General features: G+C 43.9%; 1 protein-coding gene across 1 annotated transcript in view; it reads left to right on the forward strand.

Moving 5' to 3' along the window:
- The window catches only part of LOC126416987 (protein bark beetle), a 355,587-nt gene that overhangs the window by 80,555 nt on the left and 250,109 nt on the right, over positions 1 to 24,923 (forward strand). The window lies entirely within an intron of this gene.

Consider the following 24,923-nt stretch of genomic DNA (forward strand, 5'->3'; position numbering starts at 1 on the left):
CACCTGTTAATTAAATGTCCACCCAGATGAACCAAGGGGAGTTCAGCGAAGGTTGCTGCTTCCGGGCGTCCGCAGAAAGTTCTTGGTTCATTGCACCCATGCTGTCGTTCATATCGGCGATGAAACTCCACGCCACTACCGCAGCTGGGCATCCATTGTGTGGCGACAGGTGGCCTTTCAGATGAACTCCATTTTATGCTCCATCGGATGGAGGGCATTTAGTATATACGGAAGTGAAACATTTGGAAGCAAACGCCCTGCAGAAATCATCGGAAGCGTCCAGGTCGGAGGAGGAAGCTTATGACCTGGGGAACGTTTTCGTAGTATTCTGTGGGGGATGTCGTCATTCTGGAAACCACAATGGATCAACACCAGTATGCATCTATCTTCAGGGACCCCGACCACCCCTAATTACAGTTTGTTTTTCGTCGGCACGATGGCATCTACCAGCCGGACAGTGCAACTTGCCACACGGCTCGCAGTGTGTAAAATGCGTGTGAAATCTTATGGGACTTAACTGCTAAAGTCATCAGTCCCTAAGCTTACACACTACTTAACCTAAATTATCCGAAGGACAAACACACACACACCCATGCCCGAGGGAGGACTCGAACCTTCGCCGGGACCAGCCGTACAGTACATGACTGCAGTGCCTGAGACCGCTCGGCTAATCCCGCGGCATGCTGTGTACGCGCGTGGTACGAAGAGCAAAGGGATTAGTTTACCATACCCTCTGGGGACAAGGTTGAAGTGAAGGGAGGTTCCCTATCTATCGAAAGTCGGACATGGAGTCTCTGTACGGAGCCTTGATGGTAACCGCCTCTTCACTGACCCACACTTGTTACCCAGTCGTGATCTTAATGTTGCTCAGGCGCCTATCAAGAGACTTGTCATTTTATCACACAGACTGTGATAATGGTAATGTCACCACCTGTCAAAAGCCTGAATAACCAAATTTGGCGCCGATCGTCGTGGCCGAGCGGTTCTAGGCGCTTCAGCGTGGAACCGCGCGACCGGCACAGTCGCAGGTTCGAATCCTGCCTCGGGCATGGATGTGTGTGATGTCGTTAGGTTAAGTTAGGTTTAAGTAGTTCTGAGTTATTTGGGACTGATGACCTCAGATGTTAAGTCCCATAGTGCTCAGTGTCATTTGAACCAAATTTGGCAGCGCGGACCTCTGCGAACGTGCAGAAAGAGAGTCAATGAGGTTCTGGAAGGTACCGACAGGAATATAGAGCCATGCCGACTCAAGTGTTGTGGCCAGCTGCGTTAGATTTCTCGGTTGAGGATCCATGGAGCGAACAGCCCGATCGAGCTGGTCCCACTGACTCGAATATATTTAAATCCGGGGAGTTTGGTGGCCTGGGGAGTATTGTAAACATACGTACAGTACGAGCCGTGTGACACGTTGCACTGTTCAACTGGTAAATGCCTTGTGCTGAGGAAAAACAAACTGCATGTAGGGGTGGTCCACACTTCTGTTGATTTTGCCTTCCAAAATGAAGAGATCACCCAGGGAATACCACGAAAACACCACTGGCCTGGACCTTTCCAATTATTGTTGCAGCGCGTTTGTCTTCAGACATTTCACCGCGTTAACGCCAACGGCCATCTGTCCGATGGAGTATAAAACATGATTCACCTGAAAAGGCCACCTGTCGCCACTCAGTGGACATACAGTTGCACAAATTGCAGTCTTCGTCGCCCATAAACAGCAGCCAGCGAAGAAAGGCAGAAATACTGAATTCAGTGTTCCGAAACTGTTTCACTGCGGAAAATCGTAACACGGTCCCTGACTTCAGCCGTCGCACGGACGCCAAAATGGAAAATATTGAAATAAACGATATCGGAATTGAAAAACAACTGCTATCACTTAGTAGCGGAAAAGCATCCGGACCAGACGAGATACCCTTAAGATTCTACAGTGATTATGCTAAAGAACTTTCTATCAGCAATTTATCGTAGATCGCTGGAAGAACGTAAAGTACCTAGCGACTGGAAGAAAGCGCAGATCGTTCCCATTTTCAAGAAGGGTCATAAATCAGATGCGAATAATTATAGGCCTATTTCGCTTACGTCAATCTGTTGTAGAATAATGGAACATGTTTTGTGTTCTCGTATTATGACGTTCTTAGATAATACAAATCTCCTTCATCATAACCAACATGGATTCCGCAAACAGAGATCATGTGAAACTCAGCTCGCCCTATTTGCCCAAGAAATTCACAGTGCCGTAGACACTGGCGAGCAGATTGATGCCGTATTCCTGGACTTCAGGAAGGCATTTGATACGGTTCCGCACTTACGTTTAGTGAAAAAAATACGAGCTTACGGAATATCGGACCAGGTTTGTGATTGGATTCAGGATTTCCTAGAAGAAAGAACACAACATGTCATTCTTAACGGTTCAAAATCTGCAGATGTAGAGGTAATTTCGGGAGTACCGCAGGGAAGCGTGATAGGACCTTTATTGTTTACAATATACATAAATGACTTAGTTGACAACATCGGTAGCTCCGTGAGGCTATTTGCAGATGACACGGTTGTCTACAAGAAAGTAGCAACATCAGAAGACTCGTACGTACTCCAGGAGGACCTGCAGAGGATTAATGCATGGTGCGACAGCTGGCAGCTTTCCCTAAACGTAGATAAATGTAATATAATGCGCATACATAGGGGCAGAAATCCATTCCAGTACGATTATGCCATAGGTGGTAAATCATTGGAAGCGGTAACGACCGTAAAATACTTAGGAGTTACTATCCGGAGCGATCTGAAGTGGAATGATCACATAAAACAAATAGTGGGAAAAGCAGGCGCCAGGTTGAGATTCATAGGAAGAATTCTAAGAAAATGTGACTCATCGACGAAAGAAGTAGCTTACAAAACGCTTGTTCGTCCGATTCTTGAGTATTGCTCATCAGTATGGGACCCTTACCAGGTTGGATTAATAGAAGAGATAGACATGATCCAGCGAAAAGTAGCGCGATTCGTCATGGGGACATTTAGTCGGCGCGAGAGCGTTACGGAGATGCTGAACAAGCTCCAGTGGCGGACACTTCAAGAAAGGCGTTACGCAATACGGAAAGGTTTATTATCGAAATTACGAGAGAGCACATTCCGGGAAGAGATGGGCAACATATTACTACCGCCCACATATATCTCGCGTAATGATCACAACGAAAAGATCCGAGAAATTAGAGCAAATACGGAGACTTACAAGCAGTCGTTCTTCCCACGCACAATTCGTGAATGGAACAGGGAAGGGGGGATCAGATAGTGGTACAATAAGTACCCTCCGCCACACACCGTAAGGTGGCTCGCGGAGTATAGATGTAGATGTAGATGTAGATGCGAGAACCAGGCGCCTGGTGCTCAGGCCCACCCGTAGCAATGTCGCTCAACGATCGTTGAGGGGACGCTGTTGGTAGCCCATTGGTTCATCTGGGCGGTCACTTGCTCAGGATTTGCACACCCATTCCCCCGTACACGTCTCTGCAGCCGTCGTTCACTCCTGTCATCTATGAACTGTGGTGCACCACAGTTGCCTTGCTGCCAGTCTTGGATAGTGCCATTTTGTCATGCACAGTATACTTTAACCACGGCGTCGTACGAATAGTTTACAAACTTAGCCGTTTAGGAAATGCTTCCACCCTTGACCCGACAGTCAATGATCACGCCCTTTTGGACGTCAGATCAATCCCTTCGTTTCCACGTTACGAAAAAGACCCTGCTGTGGTCCGCGACCCCCAGAAACACTCCATTGCTAGCACTGCCGCTAGCCGTCAGTGAGTGGTGATTGCATGTTGACGTCGAGCATATGCGGTAGTCACTTTAATGTGCCTGGGCCTGGACAGTATTATTAAGTAGTATAAGCTAGTTGCGAAACAAGTGCTTTTAAAGCAGTGTTGCGTTAGTTTCATGTAGTTCTATTTTTAGTTGTGTAGTGTTCAAGGTGCTTGAGGGGGAAGGGGGGAGGGCTGTTAGCAGTAGACAGCGGGCTCCACGTGGAAGAGATGGAAACACTCCAGAGCCAGCCTTGGGAGGCTGGTGGCCAATAACTCGTATAAAGTACCAGAAATGTACGTGTAAAGTACCACGCTATTAGTAGATTAGTTCCATAATATACTAAAACAGCATTCTCCAGTAATACCAACAGACCATAGAAATTGTTGATTATATAGTGAGCTTTGCTTGTAACTTAGTGTAGGAAATAAACATGACCGATTCTTACCTTGCTTATCTTCCCGACTCAAGGTGTGTGACGTGCATGTACGAGGTTGCTCGTTGTATCACTGCTGGAGGCATTGCCGTCGGGTTTCATTCCACGTCCTGTGTGTCATCGCTTTATGCTCAGGAGTGTTGTCGGTGGGGACTGTGGAACCGGTGATAAGCAATTGCACATTGTCCGTCGCGACCTTTGCGAGGTTTCTCAAGTACATGCCTTGACGAGCTGGTATTCGGGAGAAAGTTCGTGGTAGTTCCATTCGCCCTCAGCTCAGCCACCGTCTGCATTACACCTGTAAGATGAGCGTTATCACCTTGTATTGCTGCACTGTTGAGAGCCGATAGCATACTTAACTAGTCAGATACGACCCAGGGTACGTTCTGTTTCAAGCCTGCCTCATACGAGCTACTTTCTGGTCGAAATTGACTACTCATGACTTGTGCGCCTCACACGCCAGCGAGTAAACCAGCTGCCAGCCACGTGACATCTAAAAGCCTGAGTACGCTGGAGGCTGCAAGAATTCAGAAACGGAGGATTATGCCGTGGTTTGCTGACATAGGGAGGCAACCAATTCTCAGTGACCTTATTACAATGGATTTCATACTTTTGGAATTCTGTTTCATTATTTACTTTGTTTTCGTGACACACCGATGTTTTTCGTAACAGTGTTTCCCCAGAAGAGAGATCAAGTAGCTGAAGGCATATAAATAAGAACAAAATATGAAACTTCCTGGCAGATTAAAACTGTGGCCGGACCGAGGCTCGAACTCGGGACCTTTGCCTTTCGCGGGCAAGTACTCTACCATCGGAGCTACCCAAGCACGACTCTCGCCCCGTCCTCACAGCTTTACTTCTGCCAGTACCTCGTCTCCTACCTTTCAAACTTTACAGGTTCGCAGGAGAGCTTCTGTAAAGTTTGGAAGGTAGGAGACGAGGTACTGGCAGAAGTAAAGCTGTGAGGACGGGGCGTGAGTCGTGCTTGGGTAGCTCCGATGATAGAGCACTTGCCCGCGACAGGCAAAGGTCCCGAGTTCGAGTTTCGGTCCGGCATACAGTTTTAATCTGCCAGGAAGTTTCATATCAGCGCACACTCCGCTGCAGAGTGAAAATCTCATTCTGAAGAACAAAATATACAAAATACCATTTTAATGAAAATTGAACGTCAGCTCTATTGTAGGGTGAAAGTAGCTCTACATTAGGAGATCTCAAATTTTTCCTCTGACGGAAAAATTTGAAAATTCTGGAACTTCGCCGAACACAGTGTTTGTTCAGAACGTCAGTAAAATTTTAAGTCATAACAAAATTTTAAGAAACTATGTGGGGCGTTCAATAAGTAATGCAACACATTTCTCGGCCACTTTCGACTGAAAAAAATGCAGAATTTGCATAGCCTTCAAAATGGCGTCTGTAATGGAGATGCGTTCCAAACAGAGAGCTGTCATTGAGCTTCTTTTCGCGGAAAACCAGAGCATTGCAGATTTTCATAGGCGCCTGAAGAATGTGTACGTAGAGCTGGCAGTGAACAAAAGCACGGCGAGTCGCTGGGCGAGTCTTTTGTCATCATCGCAACAAGGTCGCGCAAACATGTCCGATCACCAGACAGTTGTGAATTCTGCACTGTTGGAACGTGCGGACACTCTGATTATAGGTGTTCGGCAGGTCACAAACACCTCACCTCGCTGCTCAATTGGACGCCTCTGTTGGTAGTGCTGAAACATTCGTGCACCTTTTGGGGTGCTCAAAGGTATATATCCGCGGGGTTTCTCGTCGTCTGACAGAAGACCATAAAGAGCAACGAAGGACTATCTGTGCGGAACTACTGACGCGGTACGAGGCTGATAGTGATACTTTTTTTGTCGAACATCGTCACAGGCGATGAGACATGGGTTCATCACTTCGAATCGGAAACAAAAACGGTAACCCATGGAGTCGTGGCACATCACCTCTCCTCCGAAGAAGAGTTCAAAGCCGCACCCTCAGCTAGTAAAGTAATGGCGACGGATTTCTTGACTCTCTGAAGGGATTATTCAGTTTGAAGTCCGTCTCATGGTTCAACGATAAACTCTGAAGTGTAATGTTCTTACCTTCAGGAAATTGGAGAAACTACTTCACCGTGTTCGCCGCCACAAAAAATGCAAACGATCTTCTCCTTCTCCGCGACAACGCGAGGCCTGACACAAACCTGCGCGCCGGAGTAGTCCTGAACTCGCACCTTCCGATTCCCATCTGACTGGCACAGTGAAGGACGCACTACACGGGAAATAGAGCGGTGATGAAGGCGAGTTTACTTATGCGGCAATACGTTGGCTCCGACGTCGACCAGTGCGGGGTACAGGCCATCCAAGTAAGGTGGCGTAAGGCCGTCGCATTGAACGGAGATTGTGTTGAAAAACAGGTTTTTGTAGCCAAAAGAGTGGAGAATTATATGGTATTGGAATCCTGAATAAAACCAACCTGCTTTCAAAAGAAAAATGTGTTCCATTACTTACTGAACCACCTCTCGAAGTTAGTATCGTCAAAATGTCGAGACAAAGAAAACGCCATGTCAATAACAGATTTTCTCAGGCCACTTATTCACTTTTCACGGAACACCAGCGTTCCGTGAAACACAGTTTGGGACACCCTGCGTCTAAGCGTTATTGGCACTTGAAAATAAAACAAAACACAAAGAATGAGGTAAAAAAAAGTTTTGCTCTTATACAGTGAAGAGCCAAAGAAACTGGTACACCTGCCCAATCTCATGTAGGGCCCCCGCGAGCACGCAAAAGTGCGGCAACACGACGTGGCATGGACTCGACTGACGTCTGAAGTAGTGCTGGAGGGAAATGACAATATGAATCCTGCAGGGCTGTCTGTAAATCCGTAAGAGTACGTTGCTAGACCATCCCAGATATGCTCCATAATGTTCATGTCTAGGGAGTTTGTTGGCCAGAGGAAGTGTTTAAACTCAGAACAGTGTTCCTGGAGCCACTCTGTAGCAATTGTGGACGTGTGGGACGTCGCATTCTCCTGCTGGAATTATCCAAGTCCGTCGGAATGCACAATGGACATGAATGGACGCAGGAGATTAGACAGGATGCTTACGTACGTGTCACCTGTCAGAGTCGTATCTAGACGTATGAGGGGTCCTGTGTCACTCCAATCGCTCACGCCCCACGCCATCACACTCCCCTGATGACAGGCAGGGTCCATGGACTCATGAGGTTGTCTCCATATCCGTATACGTCCATCCTCTCGATACAATTTGAAGCGAGACTCGTCCGACCAGGCAACATATTTCCATTTATCAACAGTCCAGTGTCGGTGTTGATAGGCCCAGGGTCCATGAATTCATGAGGTTGTCTATACGCGTCCACGTTCATCCGCTCGACCGACTAGGCAACATGTTTCCAGTCGTCAACAATCCAATACCGGTGTTGACTGGCCCAGGCGAGGCGTAAAGCTTTGTGTCATGCAGTCATCAAGGATACACGAGGGGACCTTCGGCTCCGAAAGCCGATATCGATGATATTTCGCTGAATGGTTCGCACGCTGACGCTTGTTAATGGCCCAGCATTGAAATCTGCCGCAATTTGCGGAAGGGTTGCACCTCCGTCACATTGAACGATTCTTTTCAGTCGTCGTTGGTCCCGTTCTTGCAGGATCTTTTTCCGGCCGTAGCGATGTCGGAGATTTGATGTTTTACCGGATTCCTGATATTCACAGAACACTCGTGAAATGTCGAACGAGAAAATTCCCACTTCATCGCTACGTCGGAGATGCCGTATTCAGCCTGTTTACATATCTCTATATCTGAATACGCATGCCCATACCAGTTTCTTTGGTTTGGGTTGGGTTGTTTGGGGGAAGAGACCAAACTGCAAGATCATCGTTCTCATTGGCTTAGGGAAGGACGGGGAAGGAAATCGGCCGTGCCCTTTCAAAGGAGCCATCCCAGCATTAGCCTGGAACGATTTAGGGAAATCACGGAAAACCTAAATCAGGATGGCCGGACGCGGGATTGAACCGTCGTCCTCCCGAATGCAAGTCCAGTGTGCTAACCACTGCGCCATCTCGCTCGGTCATTTCTTTGGTACTTCAGTGTAAATATTATTTGATATGATGGTATGTATGTAGTTTCACGAGCAAATAATGTTGATTTTTTGACGACGCATTTCCTTCGGTTTCAGCACTATTGATTTTGATTTAGACATTAATAAACTCTTCTACAACTGCGAGCTCCAGAATTTCTGTCAATATATTCTTTGTGTAAGAAGGACGGTGCCTCATAGTTGGTTGGTTGATTCGGGGGAGGGGGTCAAACAGTAGGGTCATCAGTCGCATCGGATTAGGGAAGGATGGGGAAGGAAGTTAGTCGTGCCCTTTCAAAAGAACTATCCCAGCATTTGCCTAAAGCGATTTAGGGAAATCATGGAAAACCCAAATCAGGATACCAGAGGTTGAAAATACCGCTACAGTTGTAAGGTTGTTTTATTTAGAAGACGACCTGTTCCGGGATCTTATACGCCCATCTTCAGGTGTTATTAGTTCGTGCTGTGACCCCGAACGCCGCGGTGCACTAGTACAGGACGTACGTCCTAAAAATGTAGCGATATTTTCAATCTCTGATATAATGCTCAATTGCGGATGTTCCTACGACAGTATGGCTGGACGCGGTTTTGAACCGTCGTCCTCCCGAATGCAGTGTGCTAACCGTTGCGCCAACTCGCTCGTTGGTCTCTCCTCTCGCGATGAACATACACACCCAATTTTGATGCCGATCCGTAAACAGAGCGAGTCTCACTTGTCAGTGCAGGAATGATACGCGAGGGCCGGTGTAGTAAACAGTCGTCACGAATAGGCGGTTGAGACAAGCAAGTCGCTTTTGTAAAAGGGGCATTAGGGATCTGCTAGCGACGAGTGAGTGGACGCACAGAGCGTATACGATGACACCGGACAGCGCACTTCCGCTAGAGGAAACAGCGATGCTCTCTCTGCGGAACATGACCGCTTTACTTAGTTTCGCCAGGCGACAAACCCACTGAACAGCACGACTGCGATGGTCTTTCCCACGGAGATTTACCGACCTGCGAGGTCAGTGGTGTTGCGCTTTCTGCTTGAAATACTGCTCCAATTTAAACCTGTGGCCTCTTCAAAGACATCGCAGACAGCGTACGCAGCAAGTGGAAAGAGAACTATTAGGTCGGTGCGTAAGTTCGTAGCGTTTTTGTATTGCAAGTTGGTATTCCGGTTGCTATGGGTATATTTATGGACTGTCATCTTTTATCTGTAGTTCACTGTTGCTATTTGAGTTTACATATTGTCATTTTGTCATTTGAAGATACTGTGTGGAGCCGTGGACGCTACAAAAGTGCCAAGTGAAGAAATCGGAACATTGCCGAGATATTCTTCTGTTTGAGTTCAAGAGAGCGTTGACATCAGGGGAGGCAGTCGGAAACCTTTGCGTCGTGACTGGGAATAATGCCATTGGACAGAGCACGACAAGAAACGGTTTTCTCGTTTTAATGAGGATCGTTTTGACATTAGTGACTCTCCACGTTCAGGAAGACCTTCAGGGTTTGACGAAGATCGTTTAAGCGCATTAATCCACAGTGTTTCACATCAGTGGCAAATATTATAAACTATGGTCATACCACCATCCTGCGACGTTTGCAAGCAATGGGGTAGGTTCAAAAATCGGGTATGTGGGTACCGCATATTCTTAGTCGAAATCACACAAATCAGAGGCTTCCCATGTGTACATACATCTCTTCCTGCTCGCCATCAGTTGCCTGGTGAACAAAGCCGACCATTCCTATCCTACATCGTTACTGGTGACGAGTAATGGCGTCTTTATGCTAACATAAGGAAAAGAAAGAATGGTTTAGCTCAAACAAAGCAGCAACTCCCCGTACAAAGATCTGCACGCATCCACAAAAGATAATGTTATGCATCTGGTGGAACAGCGACGGTGTGTTTACTACGATATGCTTCCCCGAGGTGTAACCATCACTGCTCGCATTTATTGTCAAAATGGCTCTGAGCACTATGGGACTCAACTGCTGAGGTCATCAGTCCCCTAGAACTTAGAACTACTTAAAGCTAACTAACCTAAGGACATCACACACATCCATGCCCGAGGCAGGATTCGAACCTGCGACCGTAGCGGTCTCGCGGTTCCAGACTGCAGCGCCAGAACCGCGCGGCCACTTCGGCCGGCCATTTATTGTCAACAAATGAGACGTCTTGCAGACGCAGTCCAAGAACAACGACCAGGAAGTCTGCGGGAAGTGATGCTGTTCCACGATAGCACCCGCCTGCATTCCACTAGACTGACAAAAACATTAGACAGGGGCTGGGTTGGGAAGTCATTCCGCACCCACCTTATTCACCTGATCTTGCACCCTCAGATTTTCGCCTTTTTCGCTCTTTATCGAACAGTCTTCAAGGACATTTCTTTCCAGGTGAAAATTCGCTCCAAACATGACTCGACAACTTCTTCGCCTTAAAACCACATGATTTCTACAGTTGTGGAATCGAAAAGCTACTTCAGCTTTGCCAGAATGTTGAAAAAAGTGAAGGAGGATATATTATTGACGACTGAAGTCTCTGTTATTTGTATCTTTGTGTTTATTAGACTTATTGAAAAACGTTGCCATGTGATGCACCAACTTAATATTATTAGCAATGAGTAAGAAACTGAATGAACGCAAACAAAATCAAAGTGATGGTTATTGATGAGTGTGGGTCAATTAACAAAACGTATGTACTAGTCGATCTAAAAATTCTGCTCCTCAAATTATCTAATTTCATAACTAACAATAAAGTAATTAGTGGTTCTTGTGGTTAAGTAATGCGAAGATATGTGGTTCGTATCTCGTTTGTTCCCATTGAGTCCTCCGGGGTGGAGTGTTTGCGGGACCTGGGGGGGGGGGGGGCAAGAGGGGCCACGTGTCCTCCCCCCTCTCTCTCTCTCTCTCTTTCTTTCTCTCTCTCTCTGAAATCCTAGTACGGGATATGTTCGTTATAGAATTCTCGCTAATAACTAACAATGATTGTCTACGAACCAACTAAACTTCCATTTAACATTGTGGGTATAGTGCGGAAGGTGCAGTCAACTCGGACGAATGATTTTGGCATGCTTGTAAAACGTGTAGCATGGAACCCAAATGAACGGCTGTAGGGATGAATTTAGCCCTCCGTTTCCGTTCCCAACGTAATTGGTATTGATCCAGCACTACCTTTTACGCTACCCCGCACGTCTGATACCGAACGAAGAGGAAGATTATACCGTACCGGGGTTTTCTTCGTCTTGCTGAGTGTTCACTTTATGTTTAGTCTGAAACGTCCCTTAGTGTCATCCTCTGTTTGGTTCAGACCATTGCATTTGCCTCTTACCTCTGCCTGGCGGAATTCCACATCCAGGTATTCACCTTATAACTGACGGAGACAACCAGTGCAAGCCTTAGTCGGGATGGCTTTTAGTCGTATTATTCTTTTAATTAGCTATTATCATATGTGAATGTGTTAAGTCCTGGTTTGTATTTGTTTCTTTCGGTGTTGTAATTTTATGGTTATTGCTCAATTGCTGAATGTTTGTATCGTCGCACATAGGGTCATTTGCTGTGGCGTGGTGCAGTCTTCCAGCTATCCTAAAGTTCCGGCGGTCGATTGACGCTTCTCTGTCATACTGGAATGCTGACCAGAGACAAGCGCCTTATTCCAATAGAGCCTGTACTAAGGCTTGATATTTATGGATCACAGATTCTAGGCTGGCGCCTCCGCATCGTGATCGTAGCATTTTGACTAGATTTATTCTCTGTTTTGCTTTGCTGATGGTTGCGTCTGTGCGCAGTTTCCAAGAAAGGTTGTTGTCTGATACGACTGTCAGGTACTTGGCACTTTCTATTGGTTGCTCTCTTTGTTGCCAAAGTGTTACATTTAGGTTTTTGTCTTGAGTCTTGTGTGTGAGATTTGCTATCTGAACGGTAGCACTTGACTTTTCGTTGGATTCGGCTTTAGAGGCCATTTAGCCATCCATTGTTGTAGTTTTGGAATGTAATTACCTGCTGTTCTTTTCGCATCCTCGATCTATGGCGCCGTACATGCACCAGTAGGCGGTGCCATGCGCCTAGAGAAAGAAACTTTCATACCATTTTCCAGGTCGCAGTTTGCCCGCCATGTAGAAGAGGAGAGAGGAAGTCTGGAAGCAACGAAAATTAAACACAAAACAAAGTTGATTTATAGTGCCCTCTTTAAATGCTTATTGGAATAAATAAGTAAATAAATAACCAATTCTATTAATTTTCTTTCATTTGAAAGCAGTGAAAATCATAAAACGTTTTGTTATCAAAATTAAACAACTTTGTTGACAAAACTCGTCTGTGAAAAAAGCATCATTTTCATCTTCTATGACAAATTTAAATAATTGTTTATTCGAGTAAGAATCACTCGCATTTTTGGGTGTTTTGAAAATGTCGTCATTTCACTTTCAGTTTAGCGTCAGCATCGATGATAATGATGCGCTTTATCGACGCTTCATAATATTCTTGCCATCTGTGTGTGGGGCTGTAGGCGCTGAAATGCAGGCCCGCCGTACGCTTCCTCGAGACGCCCCACCACTGCTGCCGAAATCCTTCGAGGTCGCTGACCGCGACCACCTCCTGTGTGAGGAGCTCTTAGCAGACGTGACTGTTGTTCTAAGAAATCTCGCTTTTGCCCTCGTAATGCGAGATATTCACATATTTGACGTTTTCCTCGAAGTTAGAATGCGTTCACTTTATCCGGTTTATCAGTGATACTTCCCTAAATACATAGAGGAATGCGTTTCACGCGTATAAAACGACGGGGGAAGTCAGTGGAACCCAAATAAACACGCTACAAAATGTGACGAGCATGACGCAGTGTAACGTTGTTTTTTATCCGACGTGACGCTACTTCGGCGAATTGTGCATCAGTTTCACTGCTTTTATGTTGCAGCAGCTCTTCTTTCGGCCTCATGAGGCAGGGTGGATCTCCTTCCAGACCATTCCACCAAATAAAAATTTGAGATGGTCACTGGGAAACAAACCCGGAACCACCAAGTCACTAGGCTAAACGCTAACCACTGGAGCATTTTTTTTAGCTTTCATAATCATCTTATAACTTTTATAGTTAATTATGCAATGGAAATGTTCTGAGACAGTCGTGACATAAAAGGGATAATCAAAGAGATCTCAAAAAATGAACATGTTGTGTCGATTTCACTTATGAGCAGTCTTTCAAATTCCATGTTCAGTATCTGTCCGTTGGCGGACAGTGTTCCATTGTGGATGGGTGTTCGTGAGAAGCCGATTCCGTATAGAGCAGGGGTTCCGAAACTTTTTCTATGACGAAACACTGTGATAATCCTGGTACGTTGATGGAATGCCTTCTTTATTTCGAAGGATAATAACATTTTAAAAAGTGAGAAAAACTTGTTTTATTCAGTGATTACTTCAATTTTAAAACATAGCTAATAATACAGAAATCATAACATGATTTTATACTATAAAAATGCCACGTTACGAATAGTATTTCGCGGAGCATTATTCGCCTCCTGCGGACACACATTTGTTCCGCAGAACACAGTTTGGGAATTCATGGTATAGAGGTGTGCCTAGTAGTGCAACCTTCTTCCCAGGCCTTTACGCGCTGTGTTGCTGTGTTCTGGTGTTCATAGGAGCCCGTCGGTTTGTATTGCTGTTAAACTGTTTGTTGGCCGGCGTGGTTACTGTCATTCGTCACAGTTTTTTTCAAGGCTGTGTTTAAGTCTACGATTAGGTAGTCCGTGAATAATTCCTTACACTTGCGGGCGCAGAGAGAGTAAGTAGTAAAATATTACAACTGGAATATGGACTTGACTAAAATGAGGAATTTCCTGAAGAACAACAGGGATTTATGTGAGCCTTGAGCACGTACGTCTGGGAGCAGTACATGCGGATAAAGAACATTTGAACAGCATAAGCATGTGAAAATGGGGACGAATATAAAATAAAGGGATATGTTATCGATAAAGCATACTGTTGTGAGAACATGCTTCTAAAATTGGGTGAAGACACGTGCAACGACGAGGGAAATAAGTAAGATACGAGTTTAACATCCCATCGGCAACGATACCAATAAATTCGTGTGATTCGTACGTGACGAAAGACCAAGCAACTAGTGTACGCACACTCTAGAAAAACTGCCTGCGAGGGGAGTGATAGGAACGTTTCAGTCGATAGAAATCGATTGTTACCAACCATTATTAATTGGTTTTTGGTCGCTGACATCGTTAGCTAGCAGAGGACACTAATTTTAGTGCGTCGATGTCTACAAATACAAAAGTGATGACATGCTTAGTTAACGATCGCAGAAATGTTCTATGTAACTAAAATTTAAAAAATCTGTTCACGTGCCAGATGCTTTTAAGTACTGTTTCGCCTGCTAGCTAAAATTGGTAACGTTCAGAAAGAATTCAATACCAGTGAATATGCTTCTATTTCTGTCGATTCTGTAAATTCGAACAACCATCTGGCTTAGAGAGTTTTTCTGTCGGCTGCAAAGGTATGGATGGGAGCACGAGCGAAGAGTATTCGATCGCGTTCGGTTGACATTCACGGATGCTTGCTGGCGTTCCGTTCTTTCGGCAGATTATCTAAGAAGTTCGCGTGCCCTCAGCTTCGGCACTCGCCTCGGTGTGAAAAGCATACAGATCATTAGCTTTCGCAGTCTCCTGTTTTTCGCGCGAATTGCTTTTGTACAGAACGGAATTGCGCGAGCAATGGAATGGTGGGACGAGAATGTAATTTTGCTAGTAGGGGAATGTACGAGTAGACACAAAACGTGGTTGTGGCATTCAAGAATGAATGCTCCTGTCCGAATTTCCAGACGCTAAGTCTGGGGACTAAATTTTCTCGGTAACAGGCCAAGCTCTTATGTGACACGGTGTGATTCGGTTTTTTGAGCTTAGAATTTTAAAAAATCATCGTGTTTGATCTCAGAAACTTTCTAATACGACGGATAACACACTATTCAAACAGTCGCTGACACTGTGAAATTGTTAATGTAAAAACATTTGCGATACGGAGCAATGTGGACGCCTAGGAAATATTTACACAAAAATATTTATTCTCACATTACAAAATACAATGTTCAGTTTTCAGCTGACGAAATTTAACATTTTCTATGCATTTAGATTCATCTGTTTCTTCTAACTGATGTATGTCTTTCGGCTTTTTGGGTAGTGCACCGCCTTATGAGAGTGTTGCCCTGTGGGCTCTGCCCAAGACTATTCTTTTTTGTTAAATGTAGGCACAAAAGTCTACACCATGCCGTGTCGTATTGGAATATCATATATTTCTGGTTAAATTTAATCCACTGATTTACAAATGAATTAACGTTGACATTTTTACTTTACATGGTCATTCAAAATAAAAAGATGACAACTTTCTACTTCTTTATACTTAAATACTGAATATTAATTTTTATTGAGGTTTAATTAAGAGAATGAAATCTAATGGATACAATTTTTTAAACATGTGTGACTTTACAATCTACAGTGTTTGTGCTTCGCAGTTTTATGCCTGCGTCTTGCAGATAACGTACGGTTTATAAAATTCTTTCCTTTATTTTGTATAGATTTCGAGTAATTCAATTCCAGAAAATAATCTCTCTGCTCGGGACTTACAATTTTACAAATAGTTAATTTCGTCCAGGATAAAGGTTTGGGAACAAACTATTTTGAATATAAAGGTTTCCCTTGTTTGTGGAATGAATCAGATAAGTATTATAGCAGTAAGAATGCGGAGAATAAAGCTTTCGACAACCTAACAGCAAAAGTGGAGGCAAAAAAAAAAAAAAATCTGAAGCTAATGCGGCAATCGGCGTAAAGGAAACTGGAGACTGTTAGTAAAGCTCCACCCGCGACCTCACATGTGCAAAACAGCTTCAAGACCCTGATTAGGCCTACTTCGTAAATGAGTTAATGTGTTAAATATACTAAAAAAATTTAAAGAAACCACAACAACGCGCAACAAATGAATTGTCCGATGGGACGGAAATTTATAGATGTGATGTACATGTACAGACAAACAAATGATTACAATATCAGAAAAACTGGATGATTAATTCAAGAAATAATCGTACGGCGTTGATGGTCTTTTCAGCTGACGCCACAATAGGCGACTTGCGTGTCGATGATGAAGATATGATGATAAGCACAACACAACACCAGTCTTCGAGCAGAGAAAATTTCCTCCGCCCCGGTCGGGAATCGAACCCGAGCCCGCTTCATAGCTGTTAGACGCGCTGACCACATTTTTTTTCCCTCCGCCCTACTAAGGGGACAGACATTTATCGTCCAGAGAGAGCTTCAGAAATTGAGCAAATAAATAACTCGATACTCCACCTTTGGCCATAATACAAGTAGGTATTCGGCTTGGCGTTGATTGATAGCGTTGTTGGACGTCTTCCTGAGAGATATCGTGCCAGATTCTGTCTTATTGGCGCGTTAGATCGTCAAAACGCCGAGACACTTGGAGGGCCCTTCCCATAATCCTCCAAACATTCTCAAGTCCATGATGGCTTGTCATCCCAAAAAAAAAACGCAGTGTAGAATATCGCCACTTACCGCTGCGCTGTAAGGGTGGCACGGATGACAACCAAGGGGGCTCTGCTATGAACAGAAATGGCTCCCCAGACCATCACCCCTGATTGTCGGGACGTATGGCGGGCGCCAATCTGGTTGGTATCCCACCGCAGTCCAGGGCATCTCCAGAAACGTCTTAGACATGGAATTTCATTGTCTTCATTATTGAAGCCTTCTTCGACTGGGCCCCAATGACTTGCAAAGACGTGTCTGAAGACACCCAGACAGTGGTGGGATAAACTATAGTAAGCGATAAATTGTTTTCCTTTCATTGTGTTTTTTTTTTTTGGGTGGGGGGTTGACAGCGATAAAACGTTTCGGAGAGTTTGAAATTAAATGTCAGGTTTTTGGAAGTTGCTAAGTGCTCCCATTGTCAAATATCAGATTAATATAGTGTGTGTGAATTTGCTGCCATGGGTTACTCTCCTCAAGACATATAGGGCGTTGGGGTGTAAGCGCAGATATTTTTATTGGTGACTGAGGACAGTGTACTGAACACCATTACATAAGTATTTACTTCATTTGCAGACTAATAATTATAACTATTAGGGACAGTATGTTTTTGGGTTGGTTAACACCTCAAAGTACATGTGGCAAGAGCCAGTCATTAATGCTTATATTCCCCTGGGCAGCCGGTAAGATGTTGAAGTGTGGACACATTGACGCAAAACGGGTGATCTATACTGACAGACGTAGTCAGCTTAGAGGTGTAGTTACGAACGTGCAGAAAAGATAAGTTAGTATATTACGTGTTGCTTTTACGGGAAGACAGACTCAGAGCAAATATAACTAACACACTAAAATGGGTACATATTAAGGTACCAATCATCACAATATCTGCACTTATATACCTAATACCCTGTATAAACAGTTTCTAACTTTTATACTTCACTTAGCCGGCCGTTGTGGCCGAGCAGTTCTAGGAGTTTCAGTCCGGAACCGTGCTGCTGCTACAGTCGCCGGTTCAAATCCTGCCTCGGGCATGGACGTGTGTGATGTCCTTAGGTTAGTTAAGTTTAAGTAGTGTAGTGGACCTCAGATGTTAAGTCCCATAGTGCTCAGAGCCATTTTATACTTTACTTATTGCGTTAAACGTTTGGCATATTGTTGTATCTCTTAATGAGTAGCTTATGACAGCATTTCAAGTTTTTAAATTTGTTCAGTAGTTATATGAAATACCGAAAATTAAATTTTTGTTGCTCCTGCAAACTGAAGATAGGCAACCTGTAACTAGATCTTGCTCGATGAACCGGGTTCGAGGTTTAGTAACGCCGATACAGCTTGCAGCATTTCTCTATTCTGTTTCCGTATATTTTATTGTAAAATAGATAAGATATATTCCAAAGCTGCGTACAACATTCTCAGAAAGTTTTTAATCTGAGCGGAGTCCTCTGATTTTACTTCATTCAATAGTGTTTCTTGAGAACTTGAATATGTGCGCCTATGTATCCATTTCTTCACCGAAACATTTCTTTCTTCTTAACTTTTTGTTTTTCGTCGCGATTTTTCTTCATTAATAATAATACAACAGCGGCGCCTGCTCTGATTTTTAAGCAAGATACTGTTAACTTCCAGTGTCTCACAACGAAACTCTAATGGAAACACTTCTGCAAGCACTTGCAGCCAGTTCCTTGGGTTGACTTGCCCAAGGGACCTACAGAAGTAAAGTTGCGCAAGTTTTTGTCGTGATGTACACACATCCGCAAGTGCTTGCAGAAGTTACTTACGGGAAGTTACTCGCTAGTGAACGCACACCGTTACGTGCGTCTAGCAGTGTTATCAGCGCAATTCTGGTTCTCTTTTCTTTCCATAAAACTCGAGGCATGCTCGCGTCTGTCTTTCACATAAGCAAATAAAATAAGGCACTACAATTGGCGTCTGGCTGCCGCGTCAAACTTCGTTGGGCTGACCAAAACGTATGGTCTGTAGGGCGCGTAAGAGTTGTCGTTGCCCACTGAAAAACTGGCGGGCCCGTCCGAAGCTTTAGCATACAACTGGGCAGAGCGCTGTGAACGAAACAATGGCAGAGTAGCGCTGGGTGACAGCGGTTGCGTAAAACACAGCTGGCGGCCAGCTCAGAGGCGTGGCGCGTCAGCTAGCCAGCGTGTGAATCACGGCGTCTGCCGCAACCGTTTGCGTGTGTTCGCACAGTCCCAGCCACGCGGGTTCCGCGAAAAGCACTTGCTGCTCTGGCCGGAAGCTCACCCTGCCGCAGCACACTGCGTCACAACTCCTCACAGCTCGTTCGATGTGCGCCACTAGCTGACAAGTTTCCAGCCAAGTTCAGAACTGCCACATTTCTTACCTGAAATCATTTGTAACAGGGCGAAGATTTATAATGAGTTTTAAATCTTCAGAAATGTAAAACTGTGCACTTCACAAAACGAAAAAATGTAGGATCCCTTGACTACAATATCAGTGAATCACAGCCGGCCGCGGTGGCCGAGCGGTTCTAGGCGCTTCAGTCCGGAACCGCGTGACTGCTACGGTCGCAGGTTCGAATCCTGCCTCAGGCATGGATGTGTGTGTTGTCCTTAGGTGAGTTAGGTTTAAGTAGTTCTAGGTTCTAGGGGACTGATGACCTCAGAAGTTAAGTCCCATAGTGCTCAGAGCCATTTGAACCATTTCAGTGAATCACAGTGGGAATGTCCAACTAATACAAGTACGTACTTGGGTATGAGAATTAGTAGGGAGATGAAATAGTATGGTTACATAGGCTCTGTCGTAGGTAAAACAGGTGGCAGACTTTGATTCACTGATAGTATATTGAGAAGATGCTCTCAGTCTAGAAAGCAGACTAATTACTGTGACCCATCCTATAACACTTCTCAACTGCGTAGGATCTGTAGCAAATACGATTAACAGGGGATGTTCAACATGTACAAAGAAGGGTGGCACATATTGTCACAGCTTTGTCTGACAGAATCAACTCTTCACCTTCAACCACCTAGGCTTCTGAAAACATCGGTCGTGCGAAACCCAACTCGTGTTCTTCCAACAATTCTTCCTGAAAGATATGACGTGATCGAGACAGTCAGTTGAATGCAACACGGTATTAGCCGAGCGGTGTAATGCGCTGCAGTCGTGGACTGTGCGGCTGGTCCCGGCGGTGCGGCTGGTTCCGGCGGAGATTCGACTCCTCCCTCGGGCATGGGTGTGTGTTTGTCCTTAGGATAATTTGGGTTAAGTAGTGTATAAGCTTAGGGCAGAGGTTCCCAAACTTTTGTTTGTCACGCCCCCTTTCTGCCGAAAAGAAAACATCCGTGCCCCCCCCCCCCCTCCTTAAAAAAATATTTTTATTAATTATCAATAAACTGTTACAAAATTTGTGATTGGTTCAAATGGCTCTGAGCACTATGGGGCTTAACTTCTGAGGTCATCAGTCCCCTAGAACTTAGAACTACTTACGCCTAACTAACCTAAGGACAACACACACATTCATGCCCGAAGCAGGATTCGAACCTGCGACTGTAGCGGTCACGCGGTTCCAGACTGCAGCGCCTAAAACCGCTTGGCCACTTAGGCCGGCGAAAAATTTGTGATGGTAACGTCATGTAACATGGTGAGCTATTAATGTATCGAGTCGCAGTTATTACGTCATCAGTCTAGTCTAGTGATTATGAGCCACTCCTAAAGTAAAGAAAGTCCTTGGTAAACAAGGAAAAATAGTTGCGACCTTTGCAGATTAGTGGATGCGGGCCATTATTTTAAGTTGAGCGTAGCTTATTACTTTCACTCATTATCAAAAATAGTCACTCAGTCACGGTGTTGACGAACATCACTAATTTGTTCGCTTATAGCGTTCCCCATTGTCATTGCGCATAGGTTGGCATTTATGTCAACGACGACAGTCACCGAACGGCGACAAAGGCCCAGTTCCCAGAACCAGACAAAAAATAAAAAATACGTTTTACGAAATAATTTTGAAGACTACACAGAACTTTAAAAAATATGAATAAAACAACTTCCTTACCTAGATTACTTTCCCTTGCTGCACACCATTTCTTCACCAGTATACGATTTTAGGACTACTCTTCGCTTGCCATATCTAGTTCGCTTGCCATATCTAGGATAAAATTTTGCTGTGTCTTCATCCAGAAGAAATACTATTATTAGTTGAAATAACATACCACACGTAACATCAGAATCCATAAGGATCACACGCAGTATTTATATTTAAATCAGATTCACTATGTTTATTTTATATTGTTTCTTCGAAATAATTTTTTATAATTTTACAGTATTACCTACATGTAAGGATAGTTAGGAGCAAAATAACAAGTTCTCTTAAAATGTGACGTATTTATTATAAAAATATTATTTCCACACACATATGGCAAGAAACAAACAAATAAATCAATGTGAAGGATGAGCTTGCATATTTTTTACAAGATTTTGAATTCTTGGCTGAATTGTAGAAACTGCGCAACGTAAATCAATACTGAGTTTGCTTCTAAGCTTATTTTTTATCGCCATTACCTCTGAAAATGCTCTTTCGCACAAATAAGTGCTTGAAAATGGTAAATACAGTTTCAGTGCTTGTTCTGCTGTGCTGGGATACACCGTGAGATATTTCACCCAAAATAAAGGCTTATCCATCTTCTCAAAGTCATACTTCGCTGCAGAATCATTTTTAATTTCTAAGACTTCCTCTTGTAGTCTGTCTGGCAACACATCCACGTCATCGTGAAATGGATCCGTCGCGAACCTATAATAAATTTTATCATAACAACTGTCAGGGAAGTATCGTTCGAATTCATTAATGAGGTGCTGCAAATGGTTCAATATTTTACTCTTAGTATCAGTATCCTTAAAATCGTTGTGAAATCGGGCTTCTTCCAAGATTCCAGACAATCTGGGAAAGCAGGAATAATTGCAGGCTAAAATTTTACGTTTCCATAGTTGCAACTTATCAGTAAACGCTTTGATGGCATCCCGATGAAAAATTATGTTTGACTCTCCACCTTGTAATTTCAAATTCAATGTGTTTAAAGATTCGAAAATATCTGACAGATAAGCCAATGCAACATGAACACCGAGCTTTCTAAATTCCACATACAATTCAGTTTGTTTGTTATTTTCCAAAAACTGCATCACTTCGTCTCGAAGTTCAAATAATCTTCCTAGTATATTTCCTTTTGAGAGCCACCGTACTTCTGTATGAAATAAAAGTGTTTTATACTCTGCTCCCAAGTCTTCACAAATAGCCGTAAATAACCTGGAATTTAACGCACTCTTTTTTAATATGATTCACGATTTTGATGCACAATTTCAAGACATCATTGAGTTCCTTTGGAAGTGTCTTAGGTGGCAATGCTTGACGGTGTATTACACAGTGGATAGCAGTAACACTAGGGTTTTTTTTCTCTGACCATCTGAGCGACATCCAAGCATTGATGGGGCGCCGTCTGTGCATACGCCTATCACTTTCTGCCATGATAACTCATTTTTACAAAATAATTCAGAGACGGCTGCCATCATATGAATTGGTTTTGAAGTTGTCTCTAACTCTGTAGAGAACAGCAACTCTTCTTTAATTGCTTCATTTTCTATATAGCGAACGAAAGCTAGCAGTTGGCAACAATTCGCAACATCGGTACTCTCGTCTAACTGTATTACGAAAAACTGCGATTGTTTGACGGCCGTAACTAATTGATTTTGTATGTCTTCAGCCATATCATCAATCCGACGTTTCACTGTATTGTCAGAAAGCGGTATTTGTGAAAGTTTTTGTTTACTTTCTGACCGAAGAACAATATCAGCAGCTTTCAACAAACAGGGTTTGACTAGTGTCTCTCCGATAATATGACTTTTCTTGGTCCTTGAAATAAGTAGTGATAACTCATACGAGGCTTCCAGTACCTTTTCTGATGTCTGAGCGAAGGATCCAGCAGTGTCCAACTTCATCGATTTCAAATTATCACATTTTGCGGCAAAAAATTCCTTCGGCTTCTCTTTCAATGCACCATGCTTTGTCCACAAATGGCGTTCCAGACGAGAAGGTCTCATGGAATCATTGCTCAATACCTCATAGCAAATAACACATTGCAGCTGGTCAACACCATTTTTTGTATAGAATCATCATTATATATATATATATATATATATATATATATATATATATATATATATAATCATCATTATATTTACGTCTTTTCACGACAAAAGGAAACAAGAAGTTAGCAGTTTAATTTCGCACTAACACTGCTTTTACTGAGGCACAACTGTGAAAGATTCAACGCGATTTCAGCAAAATCCAATACATCAGATGTGTCAACAACTGCAAGCAACCAACTGAAATAAAGGAAAGCTACTGTCGTCTGTCGGCACCTCACATGACTGCCTGTGAGGAGTGGGGCGAAGAACGGGGAAGCCCAGCCGCATCGCAGGTAGTCAGTGCACTGTCTGTCTGCGACCTGGTGGCCGAGCAGGGCTCATGCTGGGAGAAACGGGCTTTTCCCAGATTAGGGCGGAAACAGCCCACAGGCACCCTAAGAATTTGCTACCTGTTCTGCGGTGCTGTTCTGAGCAGTGCAGCCTGGGGTTTTATGCGAAAATCGTTTTCGTGCCCCTATCTTTCGTTACTTATAAACGAAACCTTATAAGTTTTGAGATAACATCAACGAATTGGTGGTCAAATTTCACAGTAATTAAGTAAGGTCATGGATACACCTCACACATCGCTGGAAACTGTGCACAGTACCAAGCAGTTATCTCTGTACTCGTACCAAAAGAAGCCATTGTCGCAGCAAAGAACGTACACCAATCTGAAACGAAATTATGCCGTAGATCAAAAAGGCAGAAGCTAAACAACTGTTTTGTCAGATAAGTAATCCGAATGAAAGAGCTGTAGTACTGACCGTTCGAAAAAAAAAAATAGCCTCACTAATGGACTTCATTGTCTACCTAGCTGGGTTATGTTTCATTGTTAGCACTCACGACAATGTTTCCAGAACGGCGTGAAGTACTCTGCTCAGAACGAACACTTGTACTAGTTTCGCATTCACGTCGTGCACATTTTTCTGGTGACAAAGGGCATAACCCTGGCGTTCAAATTACGATCCCGCCAGTTCATTTGAAGCATATACAGTCTATTAAAGTCACTGTAATCGCATCACATGGGGATCCGCGGGTTGACAGGGTAATAAAACGGCATTTTTGCAGTTACGCTGTATAAGTGATTATTACTCTGATGAACATAGCCTACTACGGCTAAAAGTTATAACATGATTACGTTCAGTTCATGTGTACAAATGTACGGAATGGTTAATACCTGACTTTTCTGTTTTCCAATTGTCAGAAGTAAGTTGTTTACAAATCTGATATATTAGAATTAACGCATATCGCCTTCGTAATTTTGAGAGTTTCTGTGTGTGACATTCTAAACGTGATCTTCAAAAGCTGTATGATCTAGGATAGGTTATTGAGATAGGATTGCGGGAAGTGGGACGCCAAACGATTGCATTTAGCACCATAATCTATCATTAATACCTGCACATTCATTTTTATTAAAATATCGATATTAAAAAGAAATATTAGGTTTATACCGCTAACTCCACCCGCACCCCCCTTGCAACATCATCACGCCCCCCCCCCCCCCCCCAGGGGGGCGCGCCCCCCAGTTTGTGAACCTGTGGCTTAGGGGCTGTTGACCTTAGCAGTTAAGTCCCATAAGATTTCACATACATTTCAACATTTTTTTTTTTAATGCAACATTTCTTGTCTTTCGATCATTGAACTCAATAGGACAATATTAATTCATTTCATTGTAGTATACTAAAATAAAAAAAAATGTTTTTGTCTTGTTTCCATATCCCAGAGACCGCTCTCAGCAGGAGCCGTGCAGTGACTGATGTAATGTGAGCGAATGGCACTGCCTTACATCACATCAGCGATGCTTTCTGGGGACTAATAGCGAGCCTGTGAACGCTCGTTCTGCTCGTCTTTACCGCCTTTGCGCAACGTGGGTGCGCTACCACCTGAACCACTGAACTTTTTAGAATCTTGTGCTCTTCCATGACCTTTTTATTTAGTACTACGCTACGGTACGGCGTCAGTCGATAGCGG

The sequence above is a fragment of the Schistocerca serialis genome, chromosome 8 (genome assembly GCF_023864345.2).
Source record: "Schistocerca serialis cubense isolate TAMUIC-IGC-003099 chromosome 8, iqSchSeri2.2, whole genome shotgun sequence".
Taxonomy (NCBI): Eukaryota; Metazoa; Arthropoda; class Insecta; order Orthoptera; family Acrididae; genus Schistocerca; species Schistocerca serialis.